At 39.9% G+C, this 15,377-nt stretch overlaps 1 protein-coding gene across 3 annotated transcripts in view; it reads right to left on the bottom strand.

The window, feature by feature from the left end:
- TSNARE1 (t-SNARE domain containing 1) overlaps positions 1–15,377 on the bottom strand; it is a 441,704-nt gene that overhangs the window by 44,042 nt on the left and 382,285 nt on the right. The window lies entirely within an intron of this gene.

Consider the following 15,377-nt stretch of genomic DNA (forward strand, 5'->3'; position numbering starts at 1 on the left):
GAAGACAAACGACCTACTGCAACCCAATAAAATCAATTCCCCAGCAGCCCCAATAGGTGGGACCAGTGTGCTTTAAATACGCACAGCAGAATTCCTGGTACCTACTCAGAAATGAGCAGATCAAATTAATCCCCAAAGCACTTCTGCTGAAATCACCAGATTTATGCCACAGATATTTTCCCTTCACTTATCTAAACACGTACTTTGTAAAGAGTGGGGTGCAAATAAAATCTCTTTGAGCCTGAATGGCGAGAGCTTGGGAGCAGCTGACACAATTGAGCTTCTCTAACAGCCTCCAGCAAGTGACTTTAATCTCTTTACATCTCAGTTTTGCTGCCATTAAACAAGAATATTGAAAGTTCTGCCCCTCAGAGGGGTGCTCGGAGTGCAAGCTGAGACCTGCTGGATGAAAGGCGTGCAGGGCTTTTATTTACATTTGTGTTACAGCATCTTCAGTTCAGCACACAGGTTTGCAGTCCATTATTAAAAGAATGTGAGGCAAACAACACTGTTCAGCACTAAATGCTTTGATTTCTATTCATTCTAACAAAAAAGAGTACCTGGATTCTCGTTGAATTGCAGAACTGACAACCTGGGCTCACTTAATGCCAGCCTCCGTGATGTCCTTAAATCCATTTTTAATTTATTATTTTTTTACACTTGACTACATTGCAATTCTGCTGCCTCTTGCTCAGGAATCAAACCCTTGGTCTCAGCCTTTGCAAAACCTGATAGTGCATTTCTCATTATGTCCATAGTAATTTCAATTATTTTCCTTTGTCTAAGACTTCTGTTACGCTTTGGTGCCTGTGGACATTTAAAGTAACTACCTTTTTTATTAGCTGACTCAACACATGACAGATTATTCTGTCCAGTTCTTCTTCTTAGGTCCTTTTATCAGCCGAAGTCCTTATGTGACCTCTCTTAATGTTCTTGTATTATCTGTGAGGAATACTCAGTGATTTGACATAAAAACACACCTTTAGGTCAGAGATTTACATCCATTTTTAGAAGAACTGACCTAAACGACCCAAATGATTGAAATAATTGGTCCAAACACCACTGTCCAAATCTGGGAAAGAGAAATGAGCACAAAAATGGGCTGATTTCCCATGGAAAGGGACAGGTCAAAATCGAGATTTAAGCTGGGATTGTCACTTTTCCATCCAGTTCCATATCAGTCAGCAAATTGATCTTTCAGTCCAAAGGAATGAAAATAAAATATAAGGTTTGTGCATTCTGGAACCTAATTGTTTGATTGTTTCTTGGGGTTTTCTTCTGTAGAAAGAGAAAGGCTGAAGTCCCTCAGCTGGAGTTGCTTTTCTTGCAGAAGCACTTTCACTTTTTTCAATGTCTGTGTCTCACTCTGGTCCCCAACATCAGAGCAGTCAAATATTTAAAATCTGTGCTACCTGAAGGTTTCTCTATGGTAGAACTGACATTCTCAGGCAGAACACACCATTTTCCTTCTGCCCAAGGGTCTTCCTAGGGGTGGATGACTCAAGGCCATTCCATTCCATTCCATTCCATTCCATTCCATTCCATTCCATTCCATTCCATTCCATTCCATTCCATTCCATTCCATTCCATTCCAATTATTCTATCCTCTCTCTTTTCTGAACACCACCACAACTTTGAGAAACCTTACCACAAATCCTCTCCTTGTTGTCTCTCTGGAGATGACTCAAACACAGAAGTTTTAGGCACAAGCAACCACAGCTATTCCAATGCGTTTTACAACTGAAGCTAAAAAAATCTCTACACCCCTTGCAGCAAATTCTGTAGAAAATCTTGGCTTGTGCTCTTGGCCTCCTTAGCAGAGTGTAATAATGTGGATACTTCCAGTGTCAGAAATACAGCAAAAATGTATAAAAATGTCTTAGGACCAGGAAAAAACCACACAGGACCCAGAGAAGACTCAGAATTAAGGAATATGAGATGTTACCCTACACTGTAGAACTGCAGGATTTGCTCAAGTAACAAAGACTTGTAATTTAGCCCTGAGGCCAGAGAAATATTCTTGGTATTTTTAAAATCAGCAACACACCTGAGGCCCTGGAGGTCTGGCCTGAGCTAGAGCATGGGCTGAGAATGGAGAATACACAAATGTTTATACTCAAGCATAATTTACTGCTTTTCATAATTTTACATGCTTTTCACTGGCATGGCACAGCAATTTTCCTGTCTCTACCACCATTACCCTGAGTTTTCAACTCTTCTTCTCCCCCAAGAAAAGCAGCAAAGTTTATGTCTGGAGAAAAATCCTCATTAACACACTGAAAAAAGTTGGGTATATTGTGACATTTTCAAGAGATCTTCCTCCCTCTAGGATTCTTTTCTCCAGGAATTTAAGTCAAAATGTACAGAAAACAGACATCACTTCCAATGAGTGACTCTTCTGTCAAAAGACAAAAGGATGAAATAACACATAAAATTTCCCCTAACCCTGAAACAACTCCCTTAAAAATCAAAGCCTTCCCTTCCTTCTGACATAACATCCTCACCTGAAAAACAGGCTCTTTGATGGAACTGTTTCTGCTGTCTCTGGCTCTGGATACTGTGAGTTAAAAAAGAAAAAATGTTCGGAAACTAATATTAAGTCCAGAACAAGTCTTAGTGATCTCACTAAATGCTAATTGAGTTTTAATGCTGTTTTCATTAAGTTTGTGCCCTTTCATATAAAGCTGGAGGGCTACTCAGTGATAAGAGAGCCCCACCAATAGAGTCATATGAATGGATGCTAAATGCAAATTCTGGAGGCACTGGGCAATGCTCACAGCAGGGCTTTGACAGGATAAAGATTTTATGGAGTGTCACATCAGGACTTGAGGAGGCTGAATGTCAAGAGTAAAAGCAACAGCAGGAAAAAATGAAAGCAAGAAGGACTCTGAAGTGATGAGGGTTTTTTGGTTGGGTTTTTTTTTTGGGGGGGGTGGGGGTTGGAAACCACAATTAAAAAATTAACTTTCTACTGTAAGTAGCTAAAAACCCAAGAAGAAGGAAGCTCATCAAAAGGAGATTAAATATAAAAATAAAAATGTGACAGAGAGCAAAACCCTGTCTTTCACTGAAAAGCCCAAGACAGGCTTACAAAATATTTCTGGCAGGCCTAAACTTTCCCAACATCTTTCAGCAAGGGATTTGGTTCTCTAAGTGTAAAGCTTGGGCTGATTATTTTGTGGCGGGGGTTGGACGAAGAACTCATACTTAGATTGGCAGGAGGAAGAATTCTCATGAACAGGAGAGTCTTACAAAACCAAAGTGTGCCCTACATGGAACTGCAGAGACCTCTGAACCCCTTCCAGCGCCTAAAGAGGCTCCAAGAGAGCTGGGGAGGATCTTTTCCAAGGGCATGGAGGGACAGGACAGGAGGGAATGGCTTCACACAGCCAGAGAGCAGGTTTTGACTGAATACTAGGAAAAAATTCTTTACTGTGAGGGTGGTGAGGCACTGAAACTTCTCTGGAAGTGTTCAAGGCCAGGCTGGACGGGGCTTTGAGCAACCTGGTCTGGAGGAAGATGTCCCTGCCCATGGTGGGAGGTGTGAATGAGATGGTCTCAAAGGTCCCTTCAATTTCAGTTTCACAGTGGATGAGACAAGAAAAGTGGTGCAGTGCCCTGGAAGATGAAAATCTGCTTTCCTGGCTACTGCAGCTTTTCTCCACTTGGTGCCTGTGTGCACCAAGATCTTACCAGGAAAAGGCATTATGAGGACTCACAGTGGGATTTTCTGTTCCCATGGAAGTAAGCTCATTAACTTCCCTGGTGTTTAGACAAAAACAGCCCTCATGGCCACTCATTATAAACAACACAAAAGAAAGAATGGCCACCTTTTTGACTTAGAAAAACGTTTCAAAGGGAAAGCATTCAGTGCTTATTCACAGAAATGGAGAGTAATCTTAAAGCCCTTTGTTTTGTATTGAAAAAACTGAAACTAACAGTATCCAATTTGTATGATATTTCATAGTGCAAATGGAATGAAACTAAATTGGTTTTAGCAAAGAGAGTGATCATACAATCTGAATGGCATGGGTTGGAAGGGACCTTTAAGTTCATCTCACTCCAACCCCCTGCCATGGGCAAGGATGTCACTCACTGGATCAGGCTGCTCAGAGCCCCATCCGACCTGGCTCTGAGCACTCCCAGGGATGGGGCAGCCACAGCTTCTCTGGGTAACCTGTGCCACTGCTTTACCACCCTCTGAGTAGAGAATTTCTTCTGAACATCTCATCTAAACTTGCTCTCAGTTTAAAACCACCTTTCCTTGTCCTGTCACTGTACAAAAAAGTCACCATCCCTTCTTTTTATCAGCACCTTTAAGGTACTGGAAGGAGCTCTAAGATTTTCCCAGAACCTTTTCTTCTCCAGGCTGAACAACCCCATATCTGTCTGTCTGACACAGATATGAACAGAAAAACACACATACACACACAGATTCATGCACATAATACCTAATCCTGTTAGTGCTTTTTCCTTCAGCTCCAAGAAAATGGAAGGGAAAGCTGGCTGTGTGTTTCATTCCTCTTCATGACTGGAGTAATCTTTACTTTTATCCCTGACTGTAATAATTTTTGTGAGTTTTTCCCACACCAAGTTCAGCTTTTTTTTTTGTTAGTGTTGCTAACAAAAATTACCCCAGACTCCAGGTGTATGTGTGTGTGCATACATGTCTGGGTGTGCTCTGGCAAAAAAGAAAAAAAGTGAACGTTGATTTCACCTAAAAAAAGCCCACCCACAACAGAAAATTGAACCGAAATTGCCACACCAAAATGCCAGCAGGTTCTAAAATTCAGTATATCCACAATTTTAGAGAAGAAATCCTAAGCCACGGCCTTTCCTCACCCACATTTTTCAACATCTGTATGAGACTCAAATCTGGCTTTATCCCAGTGAGAATGAAGGGCAGGAATGGCTCTGCCTTTGGGTACTCCTGAATTCTGTCACACTGGTTCCTTTAATCCCTCAGGAATGAAGGAGAACAGTTCAGGGCTCTGCACAATATTCCTTCTAGCTTTAGATTTATAGGGATAAATGAGAGTTCAGACCTAGATCTTGCCTTAAACCCTGAGTACGAATCTGAACTGCATTCCTGCCATAAACCAGGAGAGTATGAGGCATGCAAGAGAGGTCACCATTTAATCTGTTTTGTAGTTGCTTCACTGTTCCTAAAGTGTAAATGACTGCTGAGACAGACATTTAACAGGCCCAATACCATTGCTTGATAGCAAAGATGGGAAGGAGAGGCAGTGTACTCAAATTCTGGTCTTTTCATCAATAAATATTTAAGTATTCATTGAAAGTGGAAAAGATGTAAGGAAAAGAAATTGATTTCTCCCTCTCTTTCCCATGTCTGAGCTGATGTGAGTTCCCTTTACCAAATTGAGCATCGTTCTGTCTCTGAGGTAATTTGATTAGATTTAAGGTAGAGTTGCTCTTTAGTTTCTCTTCAGATCAAAATCGAGAATGCATTAGAGATGGAGAACCTTCCCTGGTGATCTCTTGGAAAACCTGAGCCATGAAAAATCTCCCTCTCTCTGGCAGATATCAAACCCAGATGTGCCATGGATGAGGAACCCTCTGTCTCAGCCAGATACTGAGCAAAAGGCACAAGGAAACTCAATTTTCCATATAACAGCTCATTAGAAACAACAAAACAATAAACATTTAACTCAAATCCAGCCTGGAAAATTGTCTCTCCAATTATCTCTGGAAAATTGGTGAGTTTAACTGCATGTCAAGCTACTGTGATATTCTTTGTTTATATTAAACAATAAACTATACCAGCCCTTTTTGACCCAGGAAAAACACAGATGTAAATTAATATATGCCCGACTCAAGATTAACATTTGCTACTGCCCAGAAAAACTGTTGATTAAAAGCCACCACTAAGTAGTTCACAGTAAATACAGTGGAAAATTATCCAAGACCAAAGGAGAAAATCAGAAACTATTGCTAGCAGTAGATGGCAGAGAAACATCAAAAAAAAAAGAAGCAAAACTGGCTATTAAAATATATTTTGTACTGATAAAATTAGTCTTAATGAACTATAAAATAAATAAGCCTTAATGAACTATAGCAGCCACTTGCAATTATTTCTGTACTAATAAGCTTGGAAAATACATTTGCCATACACTGGTCATTAACAAGATATTCTTTGAAATATGTAATTCAGTAAAGGAGAAGTTGTTAGAAATTAAAGGGATTCCAGGAAATTTTTGTGCCTATTACTCCACAGAAATATTTGAGTGTCAGAAGAGAAGATTTCCTAGGCCAGTGAATGCCTAAAGTTGTTCAACAAGCTGAAATTGAGGTTTTATAGCTCCTCTCTTGCATTACATTTCTTCTCTATTGTCTTTTCAATACTGTGCTCTGGAAAAAATGTAAATAAACATTAGTCATTGGGATCTGCCTTGTAAGAACATTTAATAGGAGTCCTTAATTGCATGTTGTAAACATAATACAAATGGCAGTTGTAAAACTGAGAACAATTTTGTTCCAAATTATCAACAAGAATGCCTCTTCATAGAGCAAACTCTTTCCAAGCACAGTACTATACATCAAAAAAAAAAAAAAAAAAACAAACAAAAAAACCCCCAAAAACCCCAAAAAACCCAAACAATCCTGTAGGAATTGAAGCAGAGGAAATTCCATTTTTGGCTAAAGAAAGAAATTATTTTCATTGGATAGGATTTTATGAAAAAGCAGATGCATTGAAAATATTCTACAGACAATAGAGATTTTTTATTTTTTTTTCTTGAGAGGAGGCAGACAATGCAAAGGGATCAAATGATTGCTTTTTAATGAGTTACTGCTTGTCAGCTGAGAGGCAGCAATGGGATGTTATTCTTGGCAAGTTTTGATGACATGACATCAGCACTAATGCATTTCACCCTGCACTCTCAGCAGGCTGTGCGTGGACAGCCAGGCAGTTCAGGTAACCAGAGGTAATTCAATCAGCATCAGTAATTGCTAATTGAACTAATCTCCCTCCACCCCACCTCGCTCTGTTTCAGTGACAAGGAGCTTTGCCCACCTTCTGGGCTGGGAGGATGAGATCCAAGTGAGGTGCACAGCTGGAGATGTGGTGGCTCTTTGGACAAGACCCACAAATGCAGTGATTTCTTGTGACCTATTTGTGAGAAGAATTAAATGGTTTATGGACTGTGTAGCAACACTGTAATGTGAAAAAAAATTTCCCATTTCAGTGTTAAAATATGGATGTTGAGGAATTAAGAATCTATCAGAGCTCAAGCAACATCCATACCAAACTCAAAAGTAAAAAAGTAATTTCTACAGCAGTTTTTTAGGAAACAAAGACTGAAGTCAAAAGTCTCCTTTTCCAGATACACCTCAAAAGCCTATTTTGGGAGCTGAAGAACATTCTGTAAATGAGTGATCCTTGTGAAGCAGATTCCAACTCCTTGTAAAGCCTGATGAAGCTACAAGGAATATTTCAGAAAATTCACCGAGTAGGATAGAATTATAATTCTCTTTTTAAAGTTGGTTTGAAGAATCTCACAACAGAGAGATGATTGCAATTAGGAGGTTATGATCTACAAATTGAATATATGATATATTCATATGTCATATTCATCGATATATTACTAAAATGTGGACATTTGTAGTTCTACTTGAGAAGGGCTAACAAGGACATGGTCACCACTACATTAGAAAGAGCACAGTTAAGTGGGAGTTTAAGATTTTTTTATCTTATTTTTTTATGTTTATGTTTTTATAACTTTATATATTTTTTATTTCCTAAGAAGAAAAGGAGGCCACCAAAACAGCATTGAAGGAGCCCTAATTTCACTCTCTGTTTTAAAGGATAACTCCCAGATCATCATGGTGGCTTGGAAAGAGTCACATGGCTTCAAAGGAGAATTTAACAACTTGCAGCCCACCATGGGATAAGGCCATGTCCCCAAAAAAAAGGTTGACCAACACCAGGGCTGCAGAGGAAATGGCTGGGACAAAGGACAGCAATTCAAAGAGTACATTTAATTACTTGCAGAGATGTTCCTCTGACACTAAAACACTTTCCAACTTGTTGAACATCCTTGAGACAGCACTCGAATTTTGGAACTGAAGAAACAGGACAATCTTCCCATCTATCTCACTCTGAGAGACACAACACCAGACACACTGTCCCCTCCAACATCCTTCTTCACAAAGAGATAATCACAGATTTATTGCCTTTCTAAGAGTCCGCCCTGCTAGGACATGAGATTTTCCAGCTAAACTGACAAAATATTTATTCTTTAACAGACTTTTACCAAAGAAAACTTTCTGGGCTGATTTTCAGGTTTTCTTCCAGACAACACTGATCCAAAATTACCTTGCTTTGACACCACCACCAAGGATAACAGTCCGATAACACTTTCAATGAGCTTGGATAACAATAGGAATCAGGCCCTGTCACGTAGGGAATGTCTCTGATGAACTCTATGCTGCCCTATTCCCAAGAAAACATCTGAGACCCTGTGGTGGGTTGACCAGGAGATCACCAAGCTGCTCTGCCTCTCCCCTCCTCAGCAGGATTGCAGTGGTGTGGGTGGAAAAAAGAAGATGAAGCAAATAAACACATTTAGACAAGGTAAAGGAAGTTTAACAAGGCAGAAGTAAAAGCTGCACATGGAAGCAAAGGAAAATAGAAGATTTATTCTCTACTTCCCGTCTACAGGCAATGTCCAGCCAGATGAGATAACTGGAATGATGATAAAACACTCAGAATTTGTGGGCTTTGTTGGATCAATAGAGGCTGGAACAGAACTGGCCACCCTGATCCCCCAAACATCAAGCTCTGCACCCACTGGCAGCAACATCACCCAGGTCCCCACCACACCCAGGACAAGAGGAATTGCTCTCCACGGAGGAATTCACTGCTTTAGCTTTCTCAGAAAGAACCACACACCTTCCCAAGCTGATTTCACTGCAAGTCCACTCACTCCACAGTCCATGGGCACCAGGATGAATGAGGAACTCCCTTGTGCTGATCTTTGCTCTTGTCCCTCACAACAGCACAAGCTCACTGCATTTTTGGGGCTCAATGAGACAGATAATTCCAGCATTGCCAACTGAAAAGATCAGCTGATAGTGCTGCAGTGATGTGAGAGCAGTTCCTGACTCTGTGTTGCTCCTATAAAGAGTTTAATCCTCCCTTCTCCTGGGGCTACTAATTTATGCCTCAGAGAGCCCTCCTGAGCCGTTAATCAGTGCAACTGCTCCCTGAGCTGAGCACCAGCTGCTCCCTCAGACATCACTGCTCCTGAGGAACTGACACTACCCATAGGGAAGAGCTCACTTGGCACTGACTCATTCAAGTATTTTAGACTTACACTCATAACAATCTTTTCCAAGTCAAAACTGAAATTTTAGTCATCTAAAGCCACACTTGGGCTGGTGTTGTCCACAATTCTAGCTGAAATATCAGCTTTTCACATGTTATTTCCTTAAACATCTGTAAATGGGACAGAAAGTGAGAGAACAACCATTGGTCTGAATCAGTGCATCCATTTTTGTGCTGTTTCACAGTTCAAACTGAAGGTGCTGAAAATCACCCTCTTCTGCCAGGTTCTTAGAGGTGTGTCAGGATGGTTTAGGTTTAAAAGAGTTACAAAGCATAAATAATTAATGTCTTCAGAGTGCTTTGGGAAGCTCAGATCACAGACTTGGCATCCATCAGAAGGGTCAGCATTGTGCATTCAGTGGGAGTATCCCATTTTCCTACTGATGGCAAAGAAACCTGAGAGGGGATGGAGAAAGCTGATGGCTGTTCCAAAGTCCTCCTGACTTTGGAATCAAATCAATGAACTCAAGTTAATTGAGCTTCAGGAACTGCACATCGACTCTCAAGCAAAAGTAATGTGATACATCCCCTCTTCACTCTCTCACAGAGTTAATGACCTGGCATTATGTGATACTTATAAAGGTCAAAGACCATAGGATGGGCAACAACCATAATCTGAAATACATTAAAACACAGTAACCTGATTGTGTGATGTCCCATCAAAACATTAATCTGTTTGAAAGTTTGTCTCAATAATAAAAACTCAGAGAAATTCTTAGAAGTGAATCTGCCTATTTCCTGGCACTTCTGCCTTCCTTGCCCTGATATTTTGAAGGATTTTTTTTTTTTCACAAAGCAGACTCTTGTCTCTTAAAATTTCTTTTTCTACTAATAATAATTTCTTTCTTCTGCGCATTTTTGGCAGCACATTTTTATTTTTTTATTGTGCTGTCAAGGAAATAATTTAGTGGAGAGAAGTGGAGACATGGCCAGTGGAATCAGGAAAGTCTTAAAGAATACAAATGTTAGCCTAATTTAAGAAATTGGGCCAAATCATAAACCAAGACTCAGTACCTATTATCCAGTGAAAATCCAGGTCTCGTTTTTCAGATCTTAAATTTGAAGCAAAAAGTTACTGCAGAATCAGGATGTACCTCAGCCTTCTTGTCAGAGCAACAATTGAGCAGGGATGCCAGGATCTGAGCAATTAATTATAGGCTAAAAGACAAGAACTGAAATGACAAGAATTGACACCTGACTCTAAATGTAGGAACTTTTTCAAAGTAATAGGATACAGGGGAAAAAAATATTACAGAGCTATTGATTCCTGATTGTGCTGCACAGCAAACACGGCAGCAGTGCCACAGCCAGGGCAGAGGGGTGAATTATTTTAGGATTTCAATGACAGCTGCCAAAAATATTATGACCCTTACAGAGCTTGAAAGATTGAAACAAGGTTGAAAACTCAGCCACTCACACATTAAGCCACATATAGATGTGTGGTGAAAATAGACACAGCAAGAAAAGCCCGGTGATAACAATTTAAAAAGCAAAAGCAATACCATGAAACAAAACTCTCTGTGCTTTGCCTTTATTTACAAAGTTCTTTAGGTTAAATTATTTCTCTGTTCAACACTGAGTAGGAACTGCTGTGCTTTAGCAGCCTGACATATCCAGGGAGAGATGAAATGGGCAAATGTCAGAATTTCTGCTGTGTGTGTCAGGAGAGGGTGCCCAGATTTGTGTCCTGCTTGGAAGGAACAACAGACCTGCACATGCCAAGTGCCACAAAGCCACTTGTCAGTCTCTCCCTCTCTGCCCCCCTGATCCTCGTGACGCCCACACTCAGGGTTGTGATGCTGTGACTGCATTTGTTGGTGGCAAGAGGAACAGCACGCAGGGACAGTGTCGTGCATGAGGCACTAAAATAATCCAGCCAACTGAAAAAGCAAAAAGGTCTGAAAGAAAAACAAACACCAAGGATGGGCTGTGTAAAATCAGCTGTCTGAAACTCATCCTCATTGATCAGGTTACATAGAACACTTAACCACATTAGAAACCCATAAATGAATTATGCGAGGAAAGCTGTAACTGTGAGGGAGGGGAAAAATAATCCAAACTAAAACAATATTTTCTATTTTTCTATGATAATTCAATTTAAATTCAAAACAAGACAGTTGCATATTTGGGAAACACATACTTGGAGTTTGATTATTACATTTTACATGGACTACAGCCCAATTAAGGAGACACTGTCCAAGATGTTAAGTGAGATATTAGAAAGAAAATCTTTACAGTGAGAGTGATGAGGCCCTGGAATGAATTCCCAGAGACGCTGTGGCTGCCCCATCCCTGGAAGTGTTCAAGGCCAGGTTGGACAGGGCTTGGAGCAACCTGGGGTAGGGGAAGGTGCCCCAGCCCACGACAGAAGTTTGGAACTGGATGATCTTTAAGGTGTCATCTAAAGTCAGACCATTCTATGATTCTAAGGATTTTATGTCTCTACATTCAAGATTACATGGAGACTGTAATCAGGGTGCAACTCCTCACTTAGGAGAGTTAATATTTTACAAGTTTAGGATGGTTCAAAATCCAAATGGTTAAATTATCAAAAAATGAATGAATCAATGCCCATTAAAGGTTTAATAACTTGTCTCCTGTATCAGGAGGGCTTTGAGATTCAAGGTGCTGAATGCTGGGAGAATCTGTTGAGTCACAGCCCACAGGATTTAAGGAATCTACATGGTAAAGTGTGTGTGCTCAGTCCAGTAACCTTTGTCTGACAGAAACGTGTCTTGGTAAGGGTGAAGGCAACTTCTGCTGCTTCTAAGAACAGGGCTCAGTCAAGTCATAACTGATTCTCTCATTCTTTGGCCAATTGGATTGAGATGATGAAGTTGTTATTGAAAACCATATTTTCCAGCTGTCACACACATACAGCATCTTCCTCAAAGTTTGTCACCTCCATTTTCCTATAAAGAAGGCTTAAAACTTAGGATTCCAACAGTCTTGATTGTCACTTTGGATAAGCGTGCACTCATGCAAATGAGTCAAAAGAAGGGCACAGAAGGTCTGCCTAGCTGAAATATTGACACTACCCAAAAAAGCTTCTTTCAGACTGCTCCTGCAATCCTGTCCTTTTGAATGGTCACTGATGTTGATGGAACAGCAAAAAAAGAGCAGCTGCAGTGTTGCTCCAAGATGCACACAATGTAACCCAAAAGTTCCTGGGCTATTTTCCTAAGGTGTCAGCAAACAAATGTACAGACACAAGTCCTCAGGAGTTTCTCTGCATTCACTGTAGACACTTTCCTCTCTCTCTCTGCCAGACAAAACTGCCCCAAGGGAGCAGTGACACACTTATGGCAGGGCCCTGACAGGCAAAGCAGGGCTGGGAGCTCTCCTGAGCAGCTGCTCTCTCTCTGAGCCAGCAGCCAGTGATGGCACAACTGCCTGGGAAACTCACAGGCAAAACTGCTTTTCACTTTGCAAGACTCATCAAGTGATCTCCCCTCTGGAAGGAATGGGCTTGTCTGTCCAAGCCATGTCTGATTCGTGGTGTGGGGAAAATAATGAGAAGAAAAAGTTGATTTGATACTGTTGATCAGTATCATTATACATATTATGTATTTGATACTGTTGTTCAGTATCATTATTGCAAAAGCAGAAACATCAAGTGATTAAAAAAAAAAACTTTATCTGCTAATGATCAAAACAATAACTAATAATCATAGATATTAATGGCATAATTTCTTTAATTCATTGAATAGTGACCTTCATATTTCTTCTCACCAGCCATGAAAGTTAAAGAAGCCTAACTTTAATATCCTGCAAATGGGATTTAAACCAATGGAATGGAGTGACTGGGGCTTTTTCTTCTGGCTCCTTACTGATCCAGCATGCAACAAACATTTTGAGGAGATGTTAAGTGGAAGTTGCCATTCTTTACCAAATGGCAAGAGCTTTGGATTTTATTTAGTGATACTCTGTGCCAACCAGAGTATTTAGTAATTAGTTCCCTCACCTGCTTTCCTCCCTTTATTTTGTCTGAAGTCATGCAGAGCTGTTAGACATTAAACCCCAGCTGTTCCTTATCTCCCTAAAGTGTGTAAGAGAGTTTATAGGAACCTGTTTCTTGAGGTAATCTTTATATACACTGATATTTTAAAAACCACAGATTTTTTAAAAATCTGTTTGCATTAAAATTCAGAATAGAATTTCATCTATCACTATGGACACAGAAACCCTGAAAACATCCTGGTTTAGAAGTCCTCAAAGCATACATATGAAATCTGCTGCACACTACTAGGGCTAAGCCAGACTTAGAACCATTTATAAAGATCAGAAATCATCATTGCTCCAGTATAATTCAATGCAGGTCCTGCCTCCAGTTCTACTGCTGCAGAGTAACTCTTGTTTTAGAAGCTCAATAATTAGTTTCACAACTGATGATGAAAAGTAGAGCATGATATTTTTCCTGGGGCTTTCATTAGTATCTCTAGGTTCACTTCCCTCAAGACATGGATCTCATAACAGGAGATTAATTTTAGTTTTCCAATGGAGTTTTATTGTAAGATTATTTTGTTCTCTAACTTTCTCCACTAAAGGGATTTTGATTAAAATGTGCCTAGACGTAGTCAACTGATGATAAGATTTGTAATTTCCAGTAGATAGGAATATTAACTATACTAAAAGAAATTGTGTTATATTACAGATTATCCTGATGGAACAAATTTCCAAACTGATGCAGGGTAAAAGCAGAGTGATACAATTAAAATTTATTGTAGTTGCTCTAGATTTAAATTACCAGGACAGATCCTTGTTTGCACCCATAACAGTGTCTCTTCTATAAAAATGGGATAAAACAATATATAGAAATTATAGATAGATATATATATATAGATAGACAGATATGCTGTAAGAACATCAATATCCAGTCAATTAAAGGTCCATTTCACCAATATCATCCTTGCTTCAGGGCTGGCCAAACACCTAAATAAAGATTCAAGTGTAGCAAAATATTTCTACCTATTTCTCCTAGCAATGATATAGGGCTTGTGATCATCCTCATCCAAACCGGTGAGATGGTTCTTGACATACTTCAACCTTTTTTTTTTTTTTTTTTCTTTATTTGTACAATTCGTTCTTGTAGCCAAATTTTGATGACCACAATGTCATGGCAGAAGAAGTGCCAAAGCTTAAGAAATGTGAAGAATCATCTCTCTATGATGGTTTTCAACCAGCTCCTTTTATTTCTCAGTGGAAAGAAGGCACTTTGGAAACCTCATTCTCACGTGGAAGGAGAGCATTTTCAACTGAACCTTGCTAAACAAAAGAATTAACAAAGTCTCTCAATCCTTTGGCTTTCCCAAGGATAGTTTCACAGGAGAGTTGGTGTCTGCAGAAAAAGTCCCATTGCTGCTTTTGGGTTCTGACTTTACCATGATGCCTCAGGTTTTAGCTTTTATGTTTTTCAGATTCTGTGCTGCTTTAGTGTGTATTTCTGAGCTTCGTATTAGGGGATGGTGAGCTCTCTTCACAGAGTAGGGAGACAAAACAATTCCTTCTCTAGATGGGGACCAAGGATAACCGATCCAAATCTCAGCCCCAAGAGCACAAACAACGTGGACTGAAGAGAGAAAAACAAGAAGGATGGGATTTCGTGGGCTAAAACTATAACTGGACAATTAACTCCAATATGCAAATGGACCAGAACTTATAAAAGTGTGAGACCCCATGACTGGTCATCCGTTTTGTGACCATTTTGGTTCGTCTTGGGTGTAGCCCTGGCTGGGTTCTCATGCTGCCCAAGGTGTATCCATTGAGGCCTTCTAATAAATCTCCATTTTATTCTTTAATTCTGTCCAGCCTCTATTCTAGGTCACAGCCCCCCTTTGTAAATCTGATATCTCTCCTTGAACAATGGCCTGGCAACCTTCTAAAGAAGGAGAAACCCAGACATGCTTTGCATCAGAGAGAGAATATCACAAATAACTGATGAGTCATTCTCCCAGGGCAATGAAGGAAAAGAAAGTAAAATATTTTTTTTGTGTGTCTTATACTCTACATTAAAAGCACATTTTGTATTACA

This window comes from Camarhynchus parvulus, chromosome 2, assembly GCF_901933205.1.
Source record: "Camarhynchus parvulus chromosome 2, STF_HiC, whole genome shotgun sequence".
Taxonomy (NCBI): Eukaryota; Metazoa; Chordata; class Aves; order Passeriformes; family Thraupidae; genus Camarhynchus; species Camarhynchus parvulus.